Source organism: Epargyreus clarus, unplaced genomic scaffold, assembly GCF_041222505.1.
Source record: "Epargyreus clarus isolate Ecla_fem2 unplaced genomic scaffold, WU_Ecla_fem_2.2 ptg000011l, whole genome shotgun sequence".
Classification (NCBI taxonomy): domain Eukaryota; kingdom Metazoa; phylum Arthropoda; class Insecta; order Lepidoptera; family Hesperiidae; genus Epargyreus; species Epargyreus clarus.
Window position 1 is genome coordinate 5222497 of NW_027332219.1, and position 24314 is coordinate 5246810.

At 35.2% G+C, this 24314-nt stretch overlaps 1 protein-coding gene and 1 long non-coding RNA gene across 3 annotated transcripts in view; both read right to left on the reverse strand.

Moving 5' to 3' along the window:
- LOC140745863 (uncharacterized) overlaps nt 1-24314 on the reverse strand; it is a 150395-nt gene that overhangs the window by 22973 nt on the left and 103108 nt on the right. The gene's annotated exons all lie outside the window — the stretch shown is intronic.
- LOC140745864 (uncharacterized) lies at nt 18234-20107 on the reverse strand. Of its 2 annotated transcripts, XR_012102711.1 has the most exons (4): nt 19395-20107; nt 18927-19098; nt 18629-18770; nt 18234-18337 (listed from the first exon to the last, which is right to left on the reverse strand). It is a non-coding gene; the product is annotated as an uncharacterized LOC140745864 (long non-coding RNA). The 2 variants fall into 2 exon arrangements; XR_012102710.1 differs by lacking the exon at nt 18234-18337 and having other exon boundaries at nt 18472-18770.

Sequence of the window (24314 nt, forward strand, 5' to 3'; positions counted from 1 at the left end):
CTCATTTGATATTTCAATTTTATAAAAACTCAAAAAACACCTCCATTTCGAGATTAAAACCTGCAACCTTAGGTTTATTGTTCGCTAATGAAAAAACACCTGACGTAAGCTAGGTACATTTTCATCCAAGTTTTCATTTTCTTTCTTAAAGATATGTCGACAGGGCAACATTAGTCTTTGTTTTAAGCGCTTAATCTCACGTATGTAACCTTGGCATTTCACACATGACTCACTTTGAGTATACGAAAAGGTCTTTATATGTCATCGCTGACTTGCTTTATGGTGTTATGTCTACTGACATCATATGTAACGGGCACGGCGCGTGGCTCAACATCATAGTATTGAAAGAACATCTTATATATAAAATTCTCGTGTCACGATGTTAGTTTCCGTACTCCTGCGAAACGGCTTTACGGATTTTCACCAAATTTTATACGCATATTAGTAGGTCTGAGAATCGGCTACTGTCTATATTTCATACCCCTAAGTGATAAGGGTTGTTCACCCTTAATATTTTTTATTTATATGGCAACACAACGTTTGCCGGGTCAGCTAGTAGATATTATATAAGTTTACATACATAGAATTATTTATAGTGGAGCTAATCTGTTTCGAAAATTCTTCATAGGTCGTAGTTTCGTAAATAAAACTCCCTTTTGTTAAATAAATTCTTTAAGAAAAATATAAAAGGAAATCCTATAAGCATAGGATTGTATTGTAGGAGCTTTCAGACCTGTAACCTTAAATGAGCTTCGTATATAAGGTACCTTTGATTCCAAAATACCCTTTTTACTGAGGGCTTTTCAGGACTATTCAGAACCTATACAGTTTCAGATGAAAGGGAAATTGTAAACATTTAAGTAAATTAAGACAAAAAAGGAAATATTAAAGGAGATTTTTTTTATTTCAAAATAAGTAGCGTTTTCTAAACTCACAAAAATAACTATATTGAACATTGTTTTCGATTACTTGTTACATTTTACCTATTCGAAACCTTTAGATTAGATTAGATTTATTAGACTTAGATATAGATAAAATTATATAGACAACAATAGCCTAATGGTTAAAACCCGGCCTTCCAATCGGTTTTAGGTTAGGTTAGGTTAGGCCTCTGATTTACGATGATGTACGTATTAGAAAGAGAAAGCAGTGATAGCCTACTGGTTAAGAAACTCGGCCTCTCAATCGAGGGGTCCGAGGTTCAAATCTCAGGCACGCACCTCTGATTTTTCGAAATTATTTGCGTATTAGAAATTAATTATCACTTCATTTTGTATATTGAAATATTATAGTGAAGGAAAACATTGTGAGGAAACCTGCTTATATACCTACCTAAGAAAGCTTTAGAAGAAAATAATTTCTCATCCAGCAATTTATACTTACCCATGCGGTAAAGTATTGCCTAACCTATTGCCCTGAGAGGAGACCTGTGGCCAGCAGTGGGACAATAAAATTTACGATGACGATAGTTATAAGTTTGTTGAGAAAATCTTTACTATATAAAAGCTCAGTCAAATTATGCACGGCGTTAAAACTTTATACCTATACATATTACTATATAATATACAAACAAACTATTACAGTTTCATACAGCAATTACAAAGTTGATGTATGTAGGTAAGGTAAGCAATTTGGGCTCAGATTTTGTGGTTGCCATCAAACGTTAACTTCGCGGCGTTGTACCTTGAAACTATCGATTTTGGTTTTTGAAGGCTAAGGTTTTTGCTCGGTGCTTGTGGGGTGGGATTTCTAGTTGATTAGATGAGTTTACAACGTTAAAGAATGGCTTTTAATAATATAGGAGTAGCAGACGAGAATCAGTCCACCTGATGGTAAGTGGCTACAGCCGCCCATAGACAGCTGTAATCAACCCCAGATAGGATTCCTATTCCTACCGGAGGTCGGCCACAGATTCGCCACTACGCCTGAGCACTAAGCTGGAATGCCTCGGAAAAGTATGTCCCTTACCACACCCTTCAAACCAGAACACAGCAGTTCGAACGTTAATAACACAACGTAAAATAAATATCAAAAGTACCTAAAACCACTCTCGTGTTTTCCTAACGTTAGTTATTTGGCATTTTATTTTCTGTACCAACATTTACTGCGGCACTAAAAATGTACGAATACCTACTTCGGGAACATTAACGCCCAATTTACATAATTTCGCTTTGTTTTTTCGCTACACTAAATAAGGAATGGTAATAACTAAAACCTGAATATGAGTCGTTATTATTATATTATATAAACATATAGCTACTATACATACATATATAGAGCTAATATACATATATGTGGTGGTAAATAAGTATTCAGGTTGATTTAAATTTACTGCTGGCCTTGTACATCTGTAATTAACATTTTAGAAGGTGGTAGAGCCATTGAAGAACTCTTTGTGGTTCGACTCCGGCGGCACCACCGCCACACCTAATTCTGCCTAATAACAGCAGTGTTAAGCGCTGCAGTGTTCCGATTTAAGAGTGTGGTAAGAGAGACGTACTTTTTTAAGGCATTCCAGCCTCAGGGGCTTAGTCTTAGTACTCAGGGGTAGTGGCGCGTCTGTGATAAATCAAATCTTATCTTTGGGCGGCTACCCATGCATTGTTACCTAAAGCACTAAATCGGAATGCCTTACATTAATAATCTTCTTCACACTTATAAAACTAGAACACAGTAGCTTTATACCGTTTTACCTGCAATTTTTTTTGTCCCAATGCTGGGCAAAGATCGCAATAAAGCCTAGATCATACTCCACCACATTGCTCCAATACTATCTGTAATGTATCCGTTACAATTAATAAAAATAAAACTATTTCTTCGATCAATTTACAACTTTTATTATTCCCGCAAAATACAACTCAAACGGCAAGCGTGTTATTTTTTCTTTTTTATGCTAACTCATACAAAATACCAGCCAGTTATATTAAAATAACACATCATGAAAATAATTAATTACAATAAAACTATAATAAAATAATTTGAATATATTTCTAACACAAGGCATAGTCAAAACTCCATTTTCCTAAATAACTTTATTAAGAACTATTTATCCTGTCAAATTCCTCTAATATACCATAATTCCATAGCTCCTTTGTGTAAGATAGAGCTCCCTTAAAGCCTTTTCCTATAAATTTCGTTGAACGACAGCGCAAACTGTCTCATACAGTTGCCGCTTCAATAACCGCCTGTATTAGCTTATTCTGGGCTAAAATAACAAAGGAATAAGGCCTAAGCACATTTTATTACTTGGGAATTCTGTATTATCATGGGAATTGTAGGCGCTCGGGTTTTTGTCTGCAACTGGGGTATTTTTTGGAATATTAGCCAAGTAATATACTTAGAAACAAATAAATAAATGCTTTATACACTCACAGCCCTATACTAGGATTCCCTGTATCGTGGGTGCCATGGATACACACAGAGACGAATACACAAACACCCAGACCCAGAATTGATATCTAAATTCATCACTCAGATATCTGTTTGGCCGGGGATCGAACCCGGAACCCTTTGCACGTCAGACCGGTATGGTGACCGCTCCCCCACGCGTTTCGTCAAAGAAATAAAGAAATGAAATTAGAAATAAATAAATGAATTAAAATAGAGGCTTCAATGATGTGAAAGTATATAAATACTTTCATGAGCTTTACACTACCACACATGCCTAAACTACTAAACTATTATAATTAAAATATTAATGTTTGTTTGTTTGTCTGTGTGTCTGTCTGTTTGTTTGTTACGGCAAATTTTCGAAACGGCTGGACCGATTATGATGAGAATTTCACTGACAGTACGGTAATGTTATAAGGAGTAATAAAAGCTACTTTTATTTTAGGTAAAGAATTAGGGGTCCGCGAAAAAAACTTAAAACCCACAAAAATTCCAGGGTATCTATCTATACTTTGAAAACCGCCTGAAACCGCGAAGCACAGTTTGTATAAAGATCTCTTGTAAATTAAGAACCTATTTTATGAAAGTTGGCTAATTTAATAATTTAACCTAATTCGCCAAAAATGCTTTAAAAATTTACCCACAACGTTAGGTCACTACATCTATTTTAAAAATGCAGAACAAGCGGTTCCATGCAAGTGGGCTCGAGTCATGAATAATGCATGCATAGGTTTATTTTTGCTGTTGGCATATGCATATGGGTAACATATCGAATTAAAATATGCACCACTAAAATTACAGAGTTTATTTATAGCTAACTAGCTTTTTTATAATATGGGAGTAGCAGACAAGTACTCAGTTCACCTGATGGTGAGTGGCTACTGCCGCCCATGGACATATGTAATCAATCTCAGATAGTAAATATTATTACCTGAGTCTGGCCACAGATGCGCCGCTACCCCTGAGGACTAAACTGGACCGCCACGGAAAAGTATGGCTCTCTTACCACAGCCTTTTAACCAGAACACAGCAGCGCTTAACGCTGCTGTTATGAGACAGAAATAGGTGTGACGGTGGTGCCGACGGAGTCGAACCGCAAAGGGTTCTACTACCTTCAAAACCCGCTTTTACCCGCAGCTTCGTTTGTAGTCAGAGGTCAATGGGAATAGTTATTTTGATCTATCCCTTGGGAACAATACTTTGTTCTGGGATATAAGGTACGCTATGTCCTTTTCCGGATCCTTGAAAACGTATGTACAATTTCATGACAATTGATTTGGTAGTTAAAACATGAAATCGTAAGAACCAAACAAGCTCATTTTTGCATTTATAATATTAAATAGGATGTAAGAATCGTATGGAATGTTTTGAGTGCTTTAATTTTATAAATAAAAATGATAAAAGAGGCTAACGATTTTTCATGTAATTATGAAGTACCAAAGGAGTGTACTGTGCCTGATGGTAAGGGATCACTGCCACCCATGGAGATCTATCAACTTCATATGTAGCGGTGTTGCTGCCAGCATTGAACAACAGATAGTTCAGTGTGGTAAAGAAGACATACTTTTCCGAGGCGTTCCAGCTTAGTCCGTAGTAGTAGCGACGCATCTGTGACCGACCTCAACTAGGAATATCTAATCCTATCTGGGTTTGATTACAGATGTCCATGGACGGCTGTAGTCACTTACCATCCGGTGGACTGCATGCTCATCTGCTACTCCTAAATTTAAAACCACTCTTACTACTCCTAAAACCACCTTCATTATTTTTATACATATACTTTTTTTTTTTTTTTTTTTATTTACAATTTTCTATATATAATATATCTATCTATTTACAAACTTAAAATCTATATACAATATACACAAAAAATATAATTTAAACAAAAACATATACTTGTGTATACAATACATCGGTATTTGTATTTTTGAAAAATATTTTTTTCATATATTTTTGTTTTCTAATAAACACGTAACCATACAAATTGGTATTCATTTTAAAACATTCGCAATTTTGATACCAAAATTTCTGAGACCGACCTCATTTTATATTTTATATGTACATGAAGTGAAATAACAAGCAATTCTACAAAGTGAACCCGGAACAAGAAATAGGTCACACGCCAAGCAACGTGTCGCAACGTAAACGCTGCGATTCAGCTGCGTGACTGACGGTTTGGCACTACGATATTACTTTTATATTTTGTTACTCTGGCAATGTGAAGTGCTGATTTCGTCGAATTTCATTCTAACATTGAAACATTATTTTATATTGTTTGGAGCACCTGATGGTAAGTAACTGCCTCCTATGGACTTTTATAGTCATCGTAATAATATTCTGACTATAATATTTATACCATAGATAAGTATAGATATCTCACCGCCTTGTAATTGAAGGAAGCCATTAAATTACTTAAATGGCTGACAATTTTGTCAGCCGTTTAATGGCTGTCATGGTGTAATTTACGCGGAACAATGCCGACATGCGCAGTTAAGACACGAAATCGAAGAAAAAGTGCGAAGAAATATCGTTTCATTCGTAAATGATCTGAAAACTATTTTTTTTAATATTTTTCAAACACGAAAATAGATGACAGTGACAATTGTTAAAAGGTTACATTTTCTTGTTAGGAGCGAGTAATCTTTACTAATCTATGATTTATACACAGGTCTTTGAATATTTTACTATATCTGTTTTATTTTTAGTCAAAAATGTCCTAAATATTTATGTAAAAATCCTTCTAAAGTAAAAGTCGTTTCTAAAATAAACCCCAAAGAAACAAAAATACAGTATCATTTCTTATGTGTTACTATACGAGCATACGTAGCTCGTAGCATACAACCTGAAGAAGGGAAATATTTTTTAAATATTCCAGGATTTTTAGTAAATATCAAATCACTGTACGATAACAGCAATTTTCAAAGTGATCCCGGAACAAGAAAGAGGTCACACGCCAAGCAACGTGTCGCAACGTAAACGCTGCGATTCATCTGCGTGACTGACATTTTGGCACTACGATATTACTTTTATATTTTGTTACTCTGGCAATGTGAAAAGATTTCGTGCAATTTCGTTCTAACATGTAGAATTGATATATTGTGAGAATAGCAAACTAGCTAGCATCACTGATTGTAAATTGCTACTGCCGCCCACTCACATCTGTGAGCTTCACATAGAAATTCTGGGGTTTCTAAAGTCAATCGCTGTCTTTCCTGAGAACTAAATCGGAACGCATCAAGCAAGCCTCGTATACGTCTGCCTTACCAAAATCTTCATACAAAACAGTAAAGATATATTTCTAGAGTAGAAACAAGTGTTACTGATCCTTTATTATTAGATTGAAGAAGCAAACGAGCCTGCAGTCCATCTGATGGTAAGTTGCCACTATCGTCCATTGACATCCGTAACTCCATTTTAAAGGTGGTAGAACAGTAGTGTCATGACCTGCTGTGTTCTGGTTTGAAGGGTGCGGTGAGGGCGACATATTTTTCCGAGGCGTTCCAGCTTATTCCTCGGGGGTAGCGGCGCATCTGTGGTCGACCTCAGGTACGAATATCTAATCCTAGCTGAATGCATATGTCTATGGGCGGCAGAAACCATTTACCATCAGGTGGACTGCATTCTCGTCTGCTACTCCTATATTATATATAAAAAAAAATTAGAAGCTGATCATAGATACATCACCTCATATGTAAGTTAGTCGGCATCTATACCTTTCCACTGAAACTAAAACGCAAGAACTGTTTCACAAAAGAAATTGGTGTGACGGTGGTACCTCTCCGTTCAAACCATACTCATTATGTTTTAAAACAGCAACAGTTGAGCTACAAGACTAATAATTATAGTTTTAAAATAAAAACCATGTTAAAATCGCTCAAGGAAAATCGTTAATCCTGGTTCCTGACGATCTTGATGAGGAGAATGGGATTAAATTATTAAAATCGTGTATTGTCATCGGTTTTTGATAATTGTTCAAAATTTTTAATTAATCGGACCATTTAAAGTGGGGAAAAATCGAGTTCAAAGATTCCGTTACATACATACATAAATACATACAATCAAGCTAATAAAAGCGTGGTAAAAAATAAAGAGAAAAGCTGCATCCATTAGCTCAATCAATTGACTTCCGATACAATTAAATCGGTAAAAGATACTAATTGGTATACGGTTACGGTTTTTCTTTTTTGTTAATCAATTGGATTTCTATTTAAAGCCACACCACCTCCGCTTTTTAAACCAATCACTTACGATCAGGGCTTTTTAGTGTCAATACTTTTTGATAGTATTTTTAGGGTTCCGTATCCAAAGGGTAAAACGGAACTATTACTAAGCCTTCGCTGTCTGTTTGTCTGCCACAGGTCTCTATATCTTGAACGGTAATAGATACATATCATATACACTTGAAAATTTTACAGAGTATAACAGTGGCCACTATATCAACAAATACTAAAAATAAAAAGCTTAAAAATAAGTGGGAGTTGCATAAAAGAAACCATTATTTTTTGGTATATTTTCGCTTTATCTAACGAACCATGATATGTAGACAGAGGGAATTTTTACAATGCATTTATTTCTATAGCTACTATGGTAAACACTTAAAATAAAAAATAAAATTTAGTGTTACGGAACCCTTATTTTACATTTTCACTCACATTTGGCCAATTATTATTAACAAGATAAGAACAATTAAAGTCATGGGCGGTAGTGGCCACTTGCCATAAGGTGAACTGCATGCTCATTTGCTATTTTTTTATTTTTTATTATTTAACCTAACGATTAAGCAGACTAGCTACCTGATGGAAAGTAGTCAACGACGCCCATGGACATTTGCAACACCAGAGGAGTCTCCAATGCATCTCCGACTTTGAAGGAGAGCTCTTTTTGAACCTTTTTTGAAGAGCCCCACGTCATAGAGCTCCGGCAAAACCTCGGGATGAAGCTCATTCCACATCTTACACGTTCGTGGCAAGAACGTCCGTGCAAACCGAACATTCTACATTACAAGAAGGAATTTCTCCACTACTTTACTAATTTGACATTACGATCCAGAACTGTCAAATTCTTCGGTCCAGTCAAGTCGCAGAGAAGGGTTCAGCTGTCAAGTGTATAATATCATTAATCTTCGTGAAAGCTGTCCGAATTGGGCATCTTTAAGTACATTGGAGGAAATACTCGAAAGTTTCGACAAAAGTACAAGTTTTGGCGTTTACAGAAGTTTTACAAAATATAACGGTACACTCCTTTTTACACTCGACTGTGGAGGGCAATTTTTTTCGAGCGTATGTATGTATACAGGGTGTCCCGTTAGTACCACGACAAACTTGGGGAGAACAAAGGATCTGACCTCTCAGAGAATAAAAATGACCTCAGTAAAAGTGTTATCGTTTTTGCACTATCGATTGTTTTATAATTTAAAAAAAATCAGCTCTCTTCATCTCCTTTCGTTAACTGCGTGTACAAATTTGGTGATGCAGTGTTAATTTTTTCCGATAAATCCGGTTCCGGTGTACCATATTGAAATGTAAATTGGTTAAAATATGTAAGGGAATCATGAAAAAATGTTTTATTCTTTAGCATGCCAGCCTAAATGGCTTGACAAATTTAAATAACATCTTTATATATATTTCTTATGTGCGTGTGTATGTCACTGAACTCCTCCTAAACGACTGGACTGATTTTGATGAAATTTGTTGTGTGTGTTCAAGGGGACTTGAGAATGGTTTAGATTCACAATTTAGTCCGTGGGAAAAGGTTTTTTTAATTCATTTTTAATTCCTAAGTAGTTATAGAATCGGAAACAATGCATTTGATCAAGTGATGATCTTTAGCAAAGTTGTTGTCCAAGAACCCACGAGGGTTTGGGAGTTGGTAAGACCAATTTTCGACAGATGATACCACTGTAATTCCAATGCAGGTACAAATTTTCCGTTTTATGTCATATTATTTCTTTAAAATGCGAGGGAAGCCGCGGGCACCACTAGTAGACTATAATTATATAATTACTAGTTATAATATTGAATTGAAATAACAAACTATCATGCAGTCCATCTGATGATAAACAGCTTCTGTCATGTTTTTAACCAACTCCAGGTAAAATTAGATACTAGGTACCTGAAGTTGGCCATATAAGCATTGCTACGTAGTAATAGCAGTACTAAACACTGCTGTTATTAGGTAGAAATAGGTGTGGCGGTGGTGCCGCCGGAGTCGAACCACAAAGGGTTCTACCACCTTCAAAACTCTGCAACATTGGTTGTAAAGTTACCAGCATTGTCAAGTCTGGAAGAACGGTTAAATATTTACTGGGACAAAATTTTCAAAACGTCCCCAATACTCTGCACTTTGAATTTCTCCAAGGCGTTCATACAATGTAGGTACTTGCTTTTTCGCAAGCGAATTTTAAATCGCGCTAAATTGAGTGGCGGGAAATATATGAGCATAGTTAAGTGGGTTTAGTATAAAAAGCTTTGAGAAAAGTGTATTAATTTTGTTAATTTTGCTATAGCCATAAACGTCATATAAGTGAATGGGTTTCATTGTATAGTAAGCGCTTATTTTGTTCTTGAGTAAGTCACTTTAATAGGAACATTATTTCTAAAAGTAAGTCATTAAGAAAAATGGGAAATAATTATTAATATTTTTTTTTATATTATAGTAGTAGCAGACGAGCATGCAGTCCATCTGATGGTAAGTGGCTACTGCCGCTCATGGACATCTGTAATCAACCCCAGATAGGATTAGATATTCCTAACTGAGGTCGGCCACAGATGCCGCTACCCCTGAGGACCAAGCTGGAACGCCTCGTAAAAGTATGTCTCCCTTACCACATCCTTTAAACCAGAACACAGCAGCCCTTAACGCTGCTGTTATAAGACAGAAATAGTAGTGGCGGTGGTGTCGCCAGAGTGGAACCGCAAAAGGTTCTACCACCATTATATGTTGTTTATATACAAGTTAAGTTAGTAAGGACTTATTTCTTGTACTTCTATTTCTTGTAAGACGCTTTATGCACTTGTACAAAAAAAACAGAATACAATTTACTTATGTGTTTTACACTAATTAATTGTAAACATTCATTTCTCGTATTTAAATAAAATGATTTAATGCGTACAATGATCTTGAAATGTCAGTTAACTTTATTTAGTAATAAAAAACAAATTCTATAAGTAAGAACTTATTTCTAATATATGATTTTAGACTAAAATTATCGCGGAATTGAGACATTTTATTATGTAACGGGTACTCACGATATGCGTTTTTTATTGCTGATATTCCGAAATTACATAACTTATATAATTATATATTTAAATTGCATAATAAAACTTATTTCTAGTAAAGTAAGTCGCAGGTTTGAAAAGAGACCATAGTAGCCGAGTTTGTATAAATAATCTACTACAAGCTTCAACCTATATTGCGGCGAAGCGTAAATATTTGATGATACAACTAGAATAAATAGTAAGCAAAGAATTCCTACACAATTTCCTGAGATCGCCCTTCCAATTTCCTCACGGAGCGCGTACACAATGTATTTCCTTAACGTGGAGAAACTAAATTGATGTAGACGTAAGTTACTGTTTATTGTCTAGGGTCGACAGTTTCGTCGTCCTCAATCCATTACTGTTCCATTCCTAGGAAGGGGTTTCCTCTTAGAGTGAGAGGGGCCTACGCCATAGTCAAAGTTAGATCGGAATCTATATATACTATGCGCTCAATATAAATATATTTCGCTGGATCATGACGTAAACTGTGCCGCAAAATATGGGCCGAAAATTGAAAAAAAAATCCATAAATCCAAGACATAAAGATTATAAGAAATTGTTTTTTCCGGTATTCCGAGTAGGATTGTTGCGAATATCAGCATCAGCATCAGCATCCCCTGATTATCAGCTTTCTTTTAAATATCAGCATCAGGATCCGCATCCGCAACAAAAGATGCTGATATTTAATGCTGATATTGAAATTGTAACGTGTTCGTTGAAGGCGGGACCGAGCTTAAATCACGTGGAGTTTTAGCCAATCACAGAAGTTTATAAACACAAGTTGTCATCAAACAATCATTCGATTGTATTGACAACGTAATTTGGTCAGAAATCAATAACTTTCGATCATAGTTCAATCAATCAATAACAGAATTATATGAGAATTATGTATTCAATTCATAATGCCTTCTGTATCACTGCAGAGTGGAGGGTAGCTGAAGTGAATGTTGGTTTGGTTCTGAAGTCGGTGCTAAATATATTTTGTTGAATAACGGCGTAAACAGCGTGTTCAATATGAGCGCCGGCTTCGGAGATATGTGCTGAGCAAAATTTGTTTCAGTTGATTTTTGCTTTGTAGTGACATGGAAGTCGATTGTATTTTTTAATTAATTTTCTTTTTCACCTTTTTTAGTGATGACATACAGACCCTTATTTTCTTTTAATGGAACTACTTTGAAAATATCTCGACGGTCCCTACGTATAAAGCGACATGTCAAAAATTGCAATTTTTTTTATTGCATATACGGCTTTGGATTGTCCATACGCGTATGTATATATAAGATTTTTCTTTAAATATGATATATTTTATTAGATTTACCATTCGTATAAGAGAACAAGTATAACATTTACAGGAAATAGGTGTCGTAAATGCAGATATCTAAAAATACTAGTACAACATTTCGAAAGCTATAACAACATTATAAAAAAATATTCTTAGAATTGTATAGAGAATTATTTCTAGAGTGGTTTGAACATTAATTACGCTCTCCTGTAAACCTGCGTTTTTGACATGTCGCTTTATACGTAGGGACCGTCGATCTTTTTTTCTAACAAAATAAAAATCATCCAGTTCGGTTCATAAGCGACGAAGTTATCCGCGAACAAACATAAAAAAGACATATATACTGTAGAATTGAGAAACTGCCTCAAATACCTCAGTATAAAATATATTTATATTTAGTATTTTTAAATATCAGCATCAGCATCAGCATCAGCTGATATTAATCTGAAAAAATCAGCATCAGCATCAGCATCAGCTGATCTAGTAAAAACCTGCATCAGCAACAACCCTGATTCCGAGTACCCCGAGGACCCATAGTAACCGAGTTTGTATACAAATTTTACGACAAGCTTCAACCTATATTACGGCGAAGCGTAAATATTTGATGATACAACTAGAATAAATAGTAAGCAAAGAATTCCTACACAATTTCCTGAGATCGCCCTTCCAATTTCCTCATGGAGCGCGTACACAATGTATTTCCTTAATGTGGAGAAACTAAATTGATGTAGACATAAGTTACTATTTATTGTTTTGGGTCGTCAGTTTCGTCGTATTCAATCCATTCATGTACTACTATTGAAGGGGTTTCCTCTTAGAGTGAAAGAGGATAAGCCATAGTCTTAGTGTGGAGTGGTAGACTTTACACATCATTGAGTTTTTTTTGACAAACTGAATTTTTTTGACGGATAATTTGGGTGCAAGCCGATTATATCCCAGTGTTTGACACGAATTTTCCCAATAACTAGTGAAGCCTGGAGCATACACGCTGTGCCCATACAAAGTGGTGGAATGAAAGGGGTTAGTAACAATCAATCAAACAATGAGTTAGTAATAACATTTAATTATTCTATATCGCCCTTAAGCAGAGATAGCCTAGTGGTTAAGACACTCGGCCTCTCGATCGAGGGGTCTGAGGTTCAAATCCCAGGCACGCACCTCTAATTTTTAAAAGTTATGTGCGTATTAGAAATGAATTATCACTTGCTTAAACGGTGAAGGAAAACATCGCGAGGAAACCTGTAACCCTGAGAGATATGTAAAAAAAATCTCAAAGGTATGTGAAGATCACCAATGCGCACTTGGCCAGCGCGTTGGACTATGGCCTAATCCTTCTCATTCTGAGAGGAGACCCGTGTCCATCAGTGGGACAGTAATAGGCTGATGATGATGATGATGATGATATCCCCCTTAAGATACCCGACCAGGTTTATCGATTGATAACCAATGATAACCCAGACCAACGGCTTAACCTGCGCTCCGAGGTATGGAAACAAACATGCCACTAATGGTCACCCATCAAAATCTCGTCCGCGCGTCAAGTTGTTCAACTTTCTACATTGATCAAGGTTATATAACTTTCGGGGCTCTAAGGGCTTCACTTTCTTGAAGCAATCAAAAGTTCTTACTTAAAGTTATCAGGCCTCCGGCTCCCTTTTAGGCCTTTTTTGGTACGTACTTACGTAAAATACGTACGGTACGTAAGTTTCGATTTTTAGTGAAAAAAAAGATAAACCCTTTATATGTTTTTTTATTTTACATTAAACTTTTACTTTTATATACAACTTTTTAAAACCGAGTGAGGTTTGTTTGCTAGTTAAAGTTTTAAAATGAATTCAATCAGATGAAAAAAACTTTTGTCATTTGGAAATATATTTTTATCATTTTAAAACCACGGAAAAATTAAATGTATGGTAACAAAGCCCTGATTTAGGACTTTTATTTTCAGGAGGCTATTGTTTGAAAATGTGGAACAGAAAAACAAAAAATGTAATCACACTTTTGTTTAGCGCTAATAAACACCCCGCCTACATAATAGCAACCCTTACAACGTGATTTATTAACGCCCCAATTTCACTGATTACCCCTATTTACCCTCCACCCTACCGACTTCCGGTCATCAATAAATGTGGAAATAATAAAGTGGAAAATGAGATTTTAATTTATCCTTTCATATGAAATTGATTCGTTGATAGTTTAATGGGGCAGAAATATATTATTAATTACTAGCTTTTACCCACGTTTTAGTGATATAATGATTTTCATCTATCCCTCGGGAACGCTGCTTGAAGCCCAAAATTACATGACAATCGGTTACCTACATAGGTATGGTGTCAAAGTGTAGAAAACGAACAAAGGCACATTCGCATTTTTTATATTATTTATGATATGCAATAAAAATGAAGTTTGGAAGGTGGTAGAACCGTTTGTGGTTCGACTCCGGCAGCACCACCGCCACACCTATTTCTACCTAATAACAGCAGTATTAGGCGCTGCTGTGTTCCGTTTTGAAGGGTGTGGTAAGGGAGACAGACTTTTCCGAGGCGTTCCAGCTAAGTCCTCAGGGGTAGCGGCGCTTCTGTGGCCGACCTCAGGTAGGAATATCTAATCCCATCTGGGGTTAATTACAAAGGTGCATGGGCGGCAGTAGCCACTTACCATCAGGTGGACTGCATACTCGTCTGCTACTCCTATATAAAAAAAAAAACATGCACTGAAGTGAACTCATATCGTAAGGCATACTGCATGTTCGTTTGCTGCGTCTATAATCTTATATATAAAATTCTTGTGTCACAATGTTACCTTATTCCTCTGAAACGGCTTTACTGATTTTCAGCAAATTTTATATGCATATTCAGTAGGTCTGAGAATCGGCTACTATCTATATTTCATACCCCTAAGTGGCAAGGGTTGTTCACCCTTTAAATTTTTTTATTTATATGGCAACACAACGTTTGCCGGTTCAGCTAGTAATATTATATTCGTCCTATAATATTATATTCCTCGATGACATATATTTCAAAAGAAAAATTGTCGCAGAAAAGTTCTCCTTTCAATATAAAGTCCGCGCTACAAAGGCCTGTCACTACAATGGAATACTTTCAAGAACTATTTACGTCAAGAAATTCTCAAGTCTGTTAACTATGATCGTTCAATATTCAAGTGAGTTTAAGAAGTGCTTAAAAGTTGTCATTTTCAAAAAGTTGTAGTTGCAACAAAGTGAAATTTACAGATCCATATATTTTTTGTATAATATAGGAGTAGCAGACGAGCATGCAGTTCACTTGATGGTAAGTGGCTGCTGCTTCCCATGGACATCTGTACTCAACCCCAAATGAAATTAGATTCCTACCTGAGGTCGGCCACAGATGCGTCGCTATCCCTGAAAACTAAGCTGGAATGCTTAGGGAAAGTATTTCTTCACTAATTCGCATTGGATCAGCGTTATGGAGTATGCCCAGGCATTCTTAATTGTTGAAAAAGACCCGCTGGGCACGTGTCTGTGGATATGACATCCACAGACATGATCATGATCGTTTTTTATTTTTCAAAAAAAATATGAAAACGTCATTATCATCTTGTTACATTAGTGTTAGTGTTCATATCATCATCATCATCATCAACCCATTACTGTCCCACTGCTGGGCACGGGTCTCCTCTCAGAATCAGAAGGATTAGGCCATAGTCCACCGCGCTGGCCAAGTGCGTATTGGTAGACTTCACATGTTCAGTGTTCATATCGATATACACAAAATCTTAGGTTCGAATTCTGGTCAAGCAAAAATGTCAAATATTTCTTTCAATGTCTGTTTTAGGGTCTGGGTGTTATTTTGTTATTATGTGTGTTCAATAATCATTTTCGACAAATTCAATAATGATTTTATATGGTAATTTTGAAAGTGCTTCTATCATAGGGAATATGGGTATCACTTTTTATCAGTTAAATTAAAATTTTAACATTTTTGTGAAGTAACTTTAAAATTTCCGCCGATTTTTCAAATTTAAGACGTTTGAGAAGCTTAACACAGTAAATTTTCGCTAAGCGTATTAAGTTGAAGTATAACATTAAATTCTTAATTTAAACTTAATTTCGTTCAAAACTTGCATTAAAGAAAGATTTGGCTGTCTTCCTGTGATACGAGTATTAAAATGCCTGTTATTAAAAGGACCATACATTATATTGCCTCTTATAGAGCACATTCGTGACAATAATAAAAGACCTATTGGTAGGGGTTACTTCAGATAGAGTTACAATTTTATTACCTTGCCACACAAACAAACACAATTGCTCACATAAATTCATGGATAAAGCAGAAATACAGGTGCCTATACCGCCTAAATTGTATCATCTTTATGAACACGTTTATTTTATATGTTTCTTACAAAATGTATTAATTAGCATGACTTATTACATTGTCGAATTTAAAAGGAAGACTCTTAAATATTTGCTCATTCTACTCGTATCTTCATACTTACTTCTGAATAATTTAACGCCATAGTTTTCATTTTTAAGTCTGAGGTATGTGAAAGCAATGTCATTCAAAGGATTTATGAGAAACTCTCATGAAAAACAATGAATTTCTGGTCAATTTTAAGTAGGACTTCTGTTTACTTATTTGCATTTTGAAGTAAAGAAGAAACTCTTATGAGACAAACTTAAGCTAACACATTAAATAAGTACAGTGTGTTTAATTTTATAACTTCTGCCATATTAACGGCTATGGAGTATAGCCGTATTTTAGGTAAAAATATACTAGAACCAACATAATAAAGGTAAATTGATATAAAAGCCTTTTTACCGTTTAGCGCATACGATGCCGCAGCGCTAAGCAAGATGAACAGGCACGCCTATTTCCGACGGCTACGGTATTTGTGATTCGTCCAAACTAAAGCGGAATCGAGGTCTCTATATATTTACAATTACAATTACCAAAAATGTAAAAATAATAAATTAAAAAATATATATTAAATTAATTAGAATTAAAACGGATTTATGGTGCTTTGTATCAACCATTACTGTCGTTACACGGGTCTTTCAATGGGAACGGTTAAGGGATAGACGCGATGCCAAATTAAATCTAGTACTAAGTACCTTGAGATAATTATTGAGCATTTTAACCATGTTTTTAACTATACATTGTTGTTTACCATTAACAGCGCCATCTATCAGGTCAAAGAGTACCTATCTGTTAAACTAAAACGTAATATCCATAAAACATCGTTGAAATCTGTTAAATGGTTTCGGAGTTTAAGGGCCGTATTAATAAACAGATCTCAAGTTTGAGATCTAACTCAAGTGCCATCTTAAGTTCGTTATCGTATTAATAAACAAAACTTAAGTGTCAAACATTAAACGCGCTCTCACTTGAGATCTGTCATCGCATTCGCTAATTAATAAATCAAACTCACGTCTCAAGTAGCCTCTTGAGATGCGTTCTGAGATGGTATTAGCTGAGTGTAGTCGGACCTTGACTTGAGTCGACGTTTACGTATCGCCGAGAAATGGATTTTGAAAATATTTTAGTCGAAATAAATTATTACGATTATTATGAATGATTACGATAATATCGATGATCGCTTTAGTTCTCGGTTACCGAAAATTTATTTAAGGGACGCTCAAAATCCTTTTTAAATACCTATAAATAAATTTCAAAAAAGGTATAGATTCTATTTACACTTCTCTTTCACAGTATCACTCATTTTTATATTAATTTATATCTTGATTCAACTATTAGGATTTAAATTTCTATGTTGTATTTTTTTAATTGAATGGATTTTTTTTAATTAATTGTAATGAAATTATTTTATTTTTATTCTTTCTCACGTTTTATCCAGGATTGGTTGATTTAATTAAGATTGCAATTGTAATTAATATATTTTTTTTATAATATAAGAGTAGCAGACGAGCATGCAGTCCACCTGATGGTAAGTGGCTACTGCCGCCCATGGACATCTGTAATCAACCCCAGATAGGATTAAATATTCCTACCTGAGGTCGGCCACAGATGCGCCGCTACCCCTGAGGACTAAGCTGGAACGCCTCGAAAAAGTCTGTCTCCCTTACCACACCCTTCAAACCGGAACACAGCAGCGCCTAACACCGCTGTTATTAGGTAGACATAGGGGTGACGGTGGTGCCGCCTGAGTCGAACCACAAAGGGTTCTACCACCTTCAAAATATATTTAAACTCTTAGAGTATACTTCTGTAATGTATTTTTTTGTGTATCTTATTATTCAATACATACAAAGTTTAACCAAATGTGTAAGGTAAGGCTGGTATGTGTCAAAAATAATACAAATATAATTTTATAAACAATATATTACACAAAACTGTTTCTAGTATTACAATTATAAAAAATAGTTCCTTTTCAAAGTAGATTTAAATTTTAAATTACTCAGCTTTACCTGAAAGAGAAAAACCAGAAATGCTTTATAATATAACCTAATTATATAAAATAGGAAACTTATTAAATTATATTATTCCAAATGTAGCTTTAATTCATAATATAGTTCTAAAAAAAATAAAATGAAATTCCTTATAATATAATATTTTATATTAAATAGGAGATTTATTATTACTTAAAATGTAACTCTAAATTATAATACCAAATATAGGTTTTAAAATATATACCTATTGTATCTTCTCTGTTTTTATTGAATATAATAATAATGTTATAAGTAAATTACAGCTAATACCTAATAAAATCAAAAGCTTTTCTTTTTTTCTAACATTGAGGCAGCAGGCGGATGCAAAGATGGTGAACAGGGTGGAGTGCTAGGCTTGATTATAACTTTCTCCTTTTCTTGTGTATCATTAGGCGCGGTGTAACAGTCATTTCTAAAATAAAAAATAATATTAGTAATGCAGTCTGAAATATTACTAATTATTGTATAACATTAACTAACACATAGCTAACTATATTTAGATATGTAGATGCAGTACTTCAAATAGTTAGATATGTAGAGTAACTTTTAAAACATTTAAAATACATACCTGATACAGTGTCGGAATCATCATCAGCACTAACAAGGAGCCCTGGAGTCAGCTACAATACATCTGGATTCATTTCTGCGTCACTGGTAGAAGGGCCGCCTCCATTTGACAATGTTTTCACATTGTTCTTGCTTTAGGTCATCCACAACCGCATTAGTTGTTTACTCGTATCCTACAACATTATCATAAATATAAAATCATGCCATTTTTATCAAATACAAGTCATTTGTATGTATAAGTTTCTGTTCATTCTAAATTAATAAGAGTATAGTAGCTCTGTAGGAAAGTTAACCTATACTACAGGTTTTTTACCCAATTTAGACAGCTGACGATACTGAATTAAAATAAACGATTATTATAAAGACTACTCTGAGAAGATTGCAATTGTACTGATGCGTCATGAAATAAAGAATTATTATTATTTGGTTTAAGGTTAGTGATAAACATGAAAAATAGATAAGTACTTACTTGACGGGGTATGTGGGAGCTGGCATTATATTCACTAGCAATTTTATACCATGAAGAGTTCTTCTGTTGCGAATAATATCCGTCAATTTTAATACACTCCACTACACTATTATATGAAAACGTTTTTTCCACTTCCCTGAATATGTATTTCTTTTTCATTTCCATAATAAAACAGTCCAACTAATGTAAAATTGTAAATACAGCTAAATAATTCGCACTTCACAACCAACTCATAACAAATAACAATGGAACAAAAGTAAACAAACTAATGACGCGACGCGTTTTGTTCACAGTAACAGTATCTGAAATCGAACTCGTAATACTTTTTTCCGAAAAATATTGCACGTGAAATCATTTACTTTTTATTTAGTATACGATTTAAAAAGGATTTGTCATTTTTATAAATATATTTAATGAGATATTTCACTACATTAAACATTTTATTGCATTAGCAAAGGAGCGGAACCGAAACGCTGCATGACGTGATTGTAATGTTCAACTCTCATTCATTCATAGCTGTCTTTTTAAAAAATATTTTTAATCTGTTCTACTGTTTCGAATGAGATGCTTCTCTTGAGACCGGTATCAAATGATACGCACTTGATACTCATTTATTAATTAGCGACGCTCTCAAGTCGCTGATCGCAACTTAAGAGCGACTCAGTTGATACGAACTTAAGATTGATATTGAGATCCATCTATTAATACGGCCCTAAATCATTCAAATGCACTGACGTGTCAAGTGTCAAGATGTCATAAAAATAATAACGATATTTTTCCAACGAAATACGAAAATTTAAATGACAAGCTCGCATCAAAAACACTCGTATCTTCTGAAAGTATTTCGCTCATATTTTTCAAACATTTGAGTAAACAATATGCTTCTGATGCATACATGCTCGTTGACAACCCATGACTATCCCACCACTGGGCCTCCTCTTAGAGTTAGAGATTAAGGTCATAGTCTACCGCGCTGGTCAACTACAAATTGGTATACAGGTAGTCTTCGTACTTACGGCATGTGAGGTTTTCGAAATACACGACGTAAATCGAAACGACGTAAGTCGAGACATATTTTTTCATATATTTAAATGTAAAAGTCAAGGGTTAGGATCCACACGGACTCAAAATTAAAAAAAATAACGTATTTATAACAAAGGATAAACATATTTTAGTATTAAAAGTAAGTTAAAATAATTATATTGACCTCGTGACAAGTGAATTCTACTATGCTGAAAATCGAAACAGTATCCTTACCAGGAGTTTTTACGTTTCGACAAATATTACTGTTTTGGTATTTGTTTACGTATTGGCCCATACGATTTCCTAGTTCTGACAAAATCCGCTAGGGGCCCTGATTGGAATTTGTATGGGCAAATACATTAAACAAATACCAAAACAGTCATATTTGTCGAAACGTAAAAACTCCTAGTAACTTTTGTTACTGTTGACGTGCCTGAAATTTGAACGTCCGACCCCGAATGAGAGGCCGAGTTTCTAATTACCATGCTTGAAAACCTAGTGCTTAGAACTCAGAGCAGTAATTTGTGACCTACTCGCACTCTCATCAAGTAAAATTCTCGCAGATTTAGCCGAAGCTTTAAGCAAGATGAATGAGGCGCGCCTATTTCCGGCAAACAACGAGCTTTACTGGTGTAACCGTTGTCCGGATATCCGTTATCCGCAGCATATCCGTTAGCAGAAATTGAAGGCACTGGAATTTTCAGAAAGGTTCTGCAATTCTCCTCACGGTAACTGACTATTTCCCATAGACATTTGTAATAAATCCCAAATAAAAATTTATTGCTACATGAGGTCGGCTATATATTCGCTGGACTAAACTGATATGCCTCGGAAAAGTATATTTCCCTTACCACACTAAAGGTTATAATTGACAGAATTCTATGGTAATATTTATGTATGTTTTTATTTTTATCCGATGGTAAGGGCCTACTGTCGCCCATGAACATCTCTTATTAACACTCGATAAGATTAGAGTCTTAGCTAAGATCGGATACAGATGTAATACTACTTCAGGACTCAGTTGAAACTCCTGGTATAAATGTCTCGCTAAAGACACCCTTCCAACCAGAACACAGCAACGCTCTACTATTACTGTACTGTACTGCTAACTCTGCTGTTATTAGACAGAAATAGTCAAATTTATCCACACTAGCAGCTGTGATAGCCACTCACGCACCTCTGATTTTTCAAAATTATGTGCGTATTAGAAATTAATTATCACTTGCTTAAACGGTGAAGGATAACGTCGTGCGGAAACCTACATACCTAAGAGATTTATAAAAAAAATCACAAAGGTATGTGAAGTTCACCAATACGCACTTGGCCAGCGCGGTGGACTATGGTCAAATCTTTTTCATTGTGAGAGGAGACCCGTGCCCAGCAGTGGGACAGTAATGGATTGATAGTGATGATGATGATAAATCCACACTTAGCCAGATGGATGAACTACGGCTTAAACGCCTCTCACTCTGATAAGAAACCTGTACCCAGCAGTGAAACAATAAAGGATTCACGATGAAGTCTTTTTGATTTACTTTAACTTAATCTACATGTTATTTACACAGGAATCGAACCCAAGCCAATCTATTTGTCATAAGCTTATTGCTTGTTGTACCGAGCTTTCATCAAAGCTTTTAGCTAAAACATGAAGTTTCCTGTTTCCTGCTTAACCGAAGCTACCTTAACCACACTTCCTGATTCTGTTAACACATTATTGAACTTACGAAAGGAAGCTCTGAGGGTAGATACCGACCCAGATAAAGTTCAAAAGTTTGAAATGTAAGTTAAATTTTACGTGTGTTTTGTTTGAACAAGCACATACTCGATAAGTTTGCCAAAATTTAGTTTTGGCTGTTTTTAGGGTTCCGTGTCCCAAGGGTAAAAACGGAACCCTATTACTAAGACTACACTGTCTGTTCGTCTGTCCGTCTGCCAGACTCTGGAACCGTAATAGATAACCACTTGAAATGTTTACAGAGTTAAATATTAAAGGGGGTCTTCAATGGGAGTCGCAAATGCATCGCATACTTTAACTGCTCTCTGTAAGTCATTTTGATGTGAAACATCTATAGCCGCACGTAAAACCGATTCTGGCGTGGCGACGCATGCAGTGGCGACGCGTCGCCACGCTATACGATGGTATATATATACAGTCTATATGCAGAAGTGTGTACGGTGTGGCGACGCGTCGCCATGCGCAATCGAATTCAATAAATAGTCATCGTTATCTGGAAAAAAATCGTAATATTTTATTTTATCATTATGACATATTTAGTTCCTATCACAATATGTTCTTTTCTGCATATTACTTTTACAAAATAATGTCGATGTTTCACATCTGCCAGGCGTCCCGTGACGGCTGACATTTTTTTAATTTATTTAAAAGTCCTTTCAAAATTAATTTAACATTGAGAACGGATAATTAAGGTAAACAAACAAGAAATCATTTTTTTAGTAAACAGAACGTGATATCCATTCAGTTGTTTTACAAATAAAACTACAACCCTTCAAACTTTATGTACAGTTTATGGGACCCTAGAGAACAATACACAACTTCAAACCCATTTGTACTTACTGTAGTAAGTGTGAAAGATAATGTCACTTCAAATAAGAGACAATTGAACTTCACACGTAATTATATTTTTTCTTTTTTTTTTTGTAAAATAGATTTAAATTAAATAATGTTTAAAAAAAATAATTCAAGGTAATCTTGCATTACTAGGCAACATTTTGGAATACTAATAGTCCGGATAAAGTATTTATTTTTAATTTTCGTATATTTTCCTTACCTTTCATAACAGTACATTTTCTAAAAATATTTTTGCGTCATCGACTTTGCTTGTGAGCTCTATTTTTGTATAATCTGTGGTAAACTCTTTGCTATGCAGATGACAAATTTTAAGAGTTAGGTCACGTTGGGACAAAACTGGTGTCGCTATTTCATTTGCATTTTAGGGTTCACGTACGAAAACGGTCACATTTTTTCCAAAACTTTTTTTTATGTAAGTTTATATGGATAGCTTAGTAGTGTGAATTTAGTATACTTATGTTACATTTTTTATTATTTCCTCATGGGTTGTGGCTGATGCCGCCCATAGACATCTATAATCAACCCTAGATAGAATTACATTACTATCTGAGGTTGGCCATAGACATGGCAAGACAGTTCGAACGCCTTAGAAAAGTATGTCACTATGTCTTACCACACCAAATCAAAACATAGCAGAGCTTAACACTGCTGTTATTAGACAGAAAAATGTTTGAACCAACAAAGGTTTTACCACCTTCAAATAATTCATTCTAAACTACTACTTTGATGTATGCATGACCGGGGATCGAACCCGACAATAACCTACCAGAACCAATTTAATAACTACACCATTTCGTCGAATTCGCAAAACATTCGAGTCGTCGTGTATAAAGCCAAATCGTTTTAACTTGTTTTCTAACGGGTTAAATCTAAAATCTCACTAACACTAGATTCCAATTTATAGTTCCCAAGAGTCCAATTCTCAACACGTTTGTTGCACTATCGCAGAATAAAAGCAACTTAAGAATAAAGGCAGAATGAGAATCGCGATTCTCACAAAGCCCCAATACACCTATAGTGGATTGTTAACCGAGTAATGGAAAATCCCGGCTCTAATAATAAAAATGCCACTTTACTGTACAAATAGCGGTCAAGTGTGAGTCCGACTTGTTCGGGGGTTCTGTAAAAACGAGAAAATACTTCAGCGTTTTGATTTGTACTACTAATAAATATACTCTTTGAAGGTGGTAGAACCCTTTGTGGTTCGACTCCGGCGGCACCACCGCCACACCTATTTCTACCTAATAACAGCAGTGTTAGGCGCTGCTGTGTTCCGGTTTGAAGGGTGTGGTAAGGGAGACAGACTT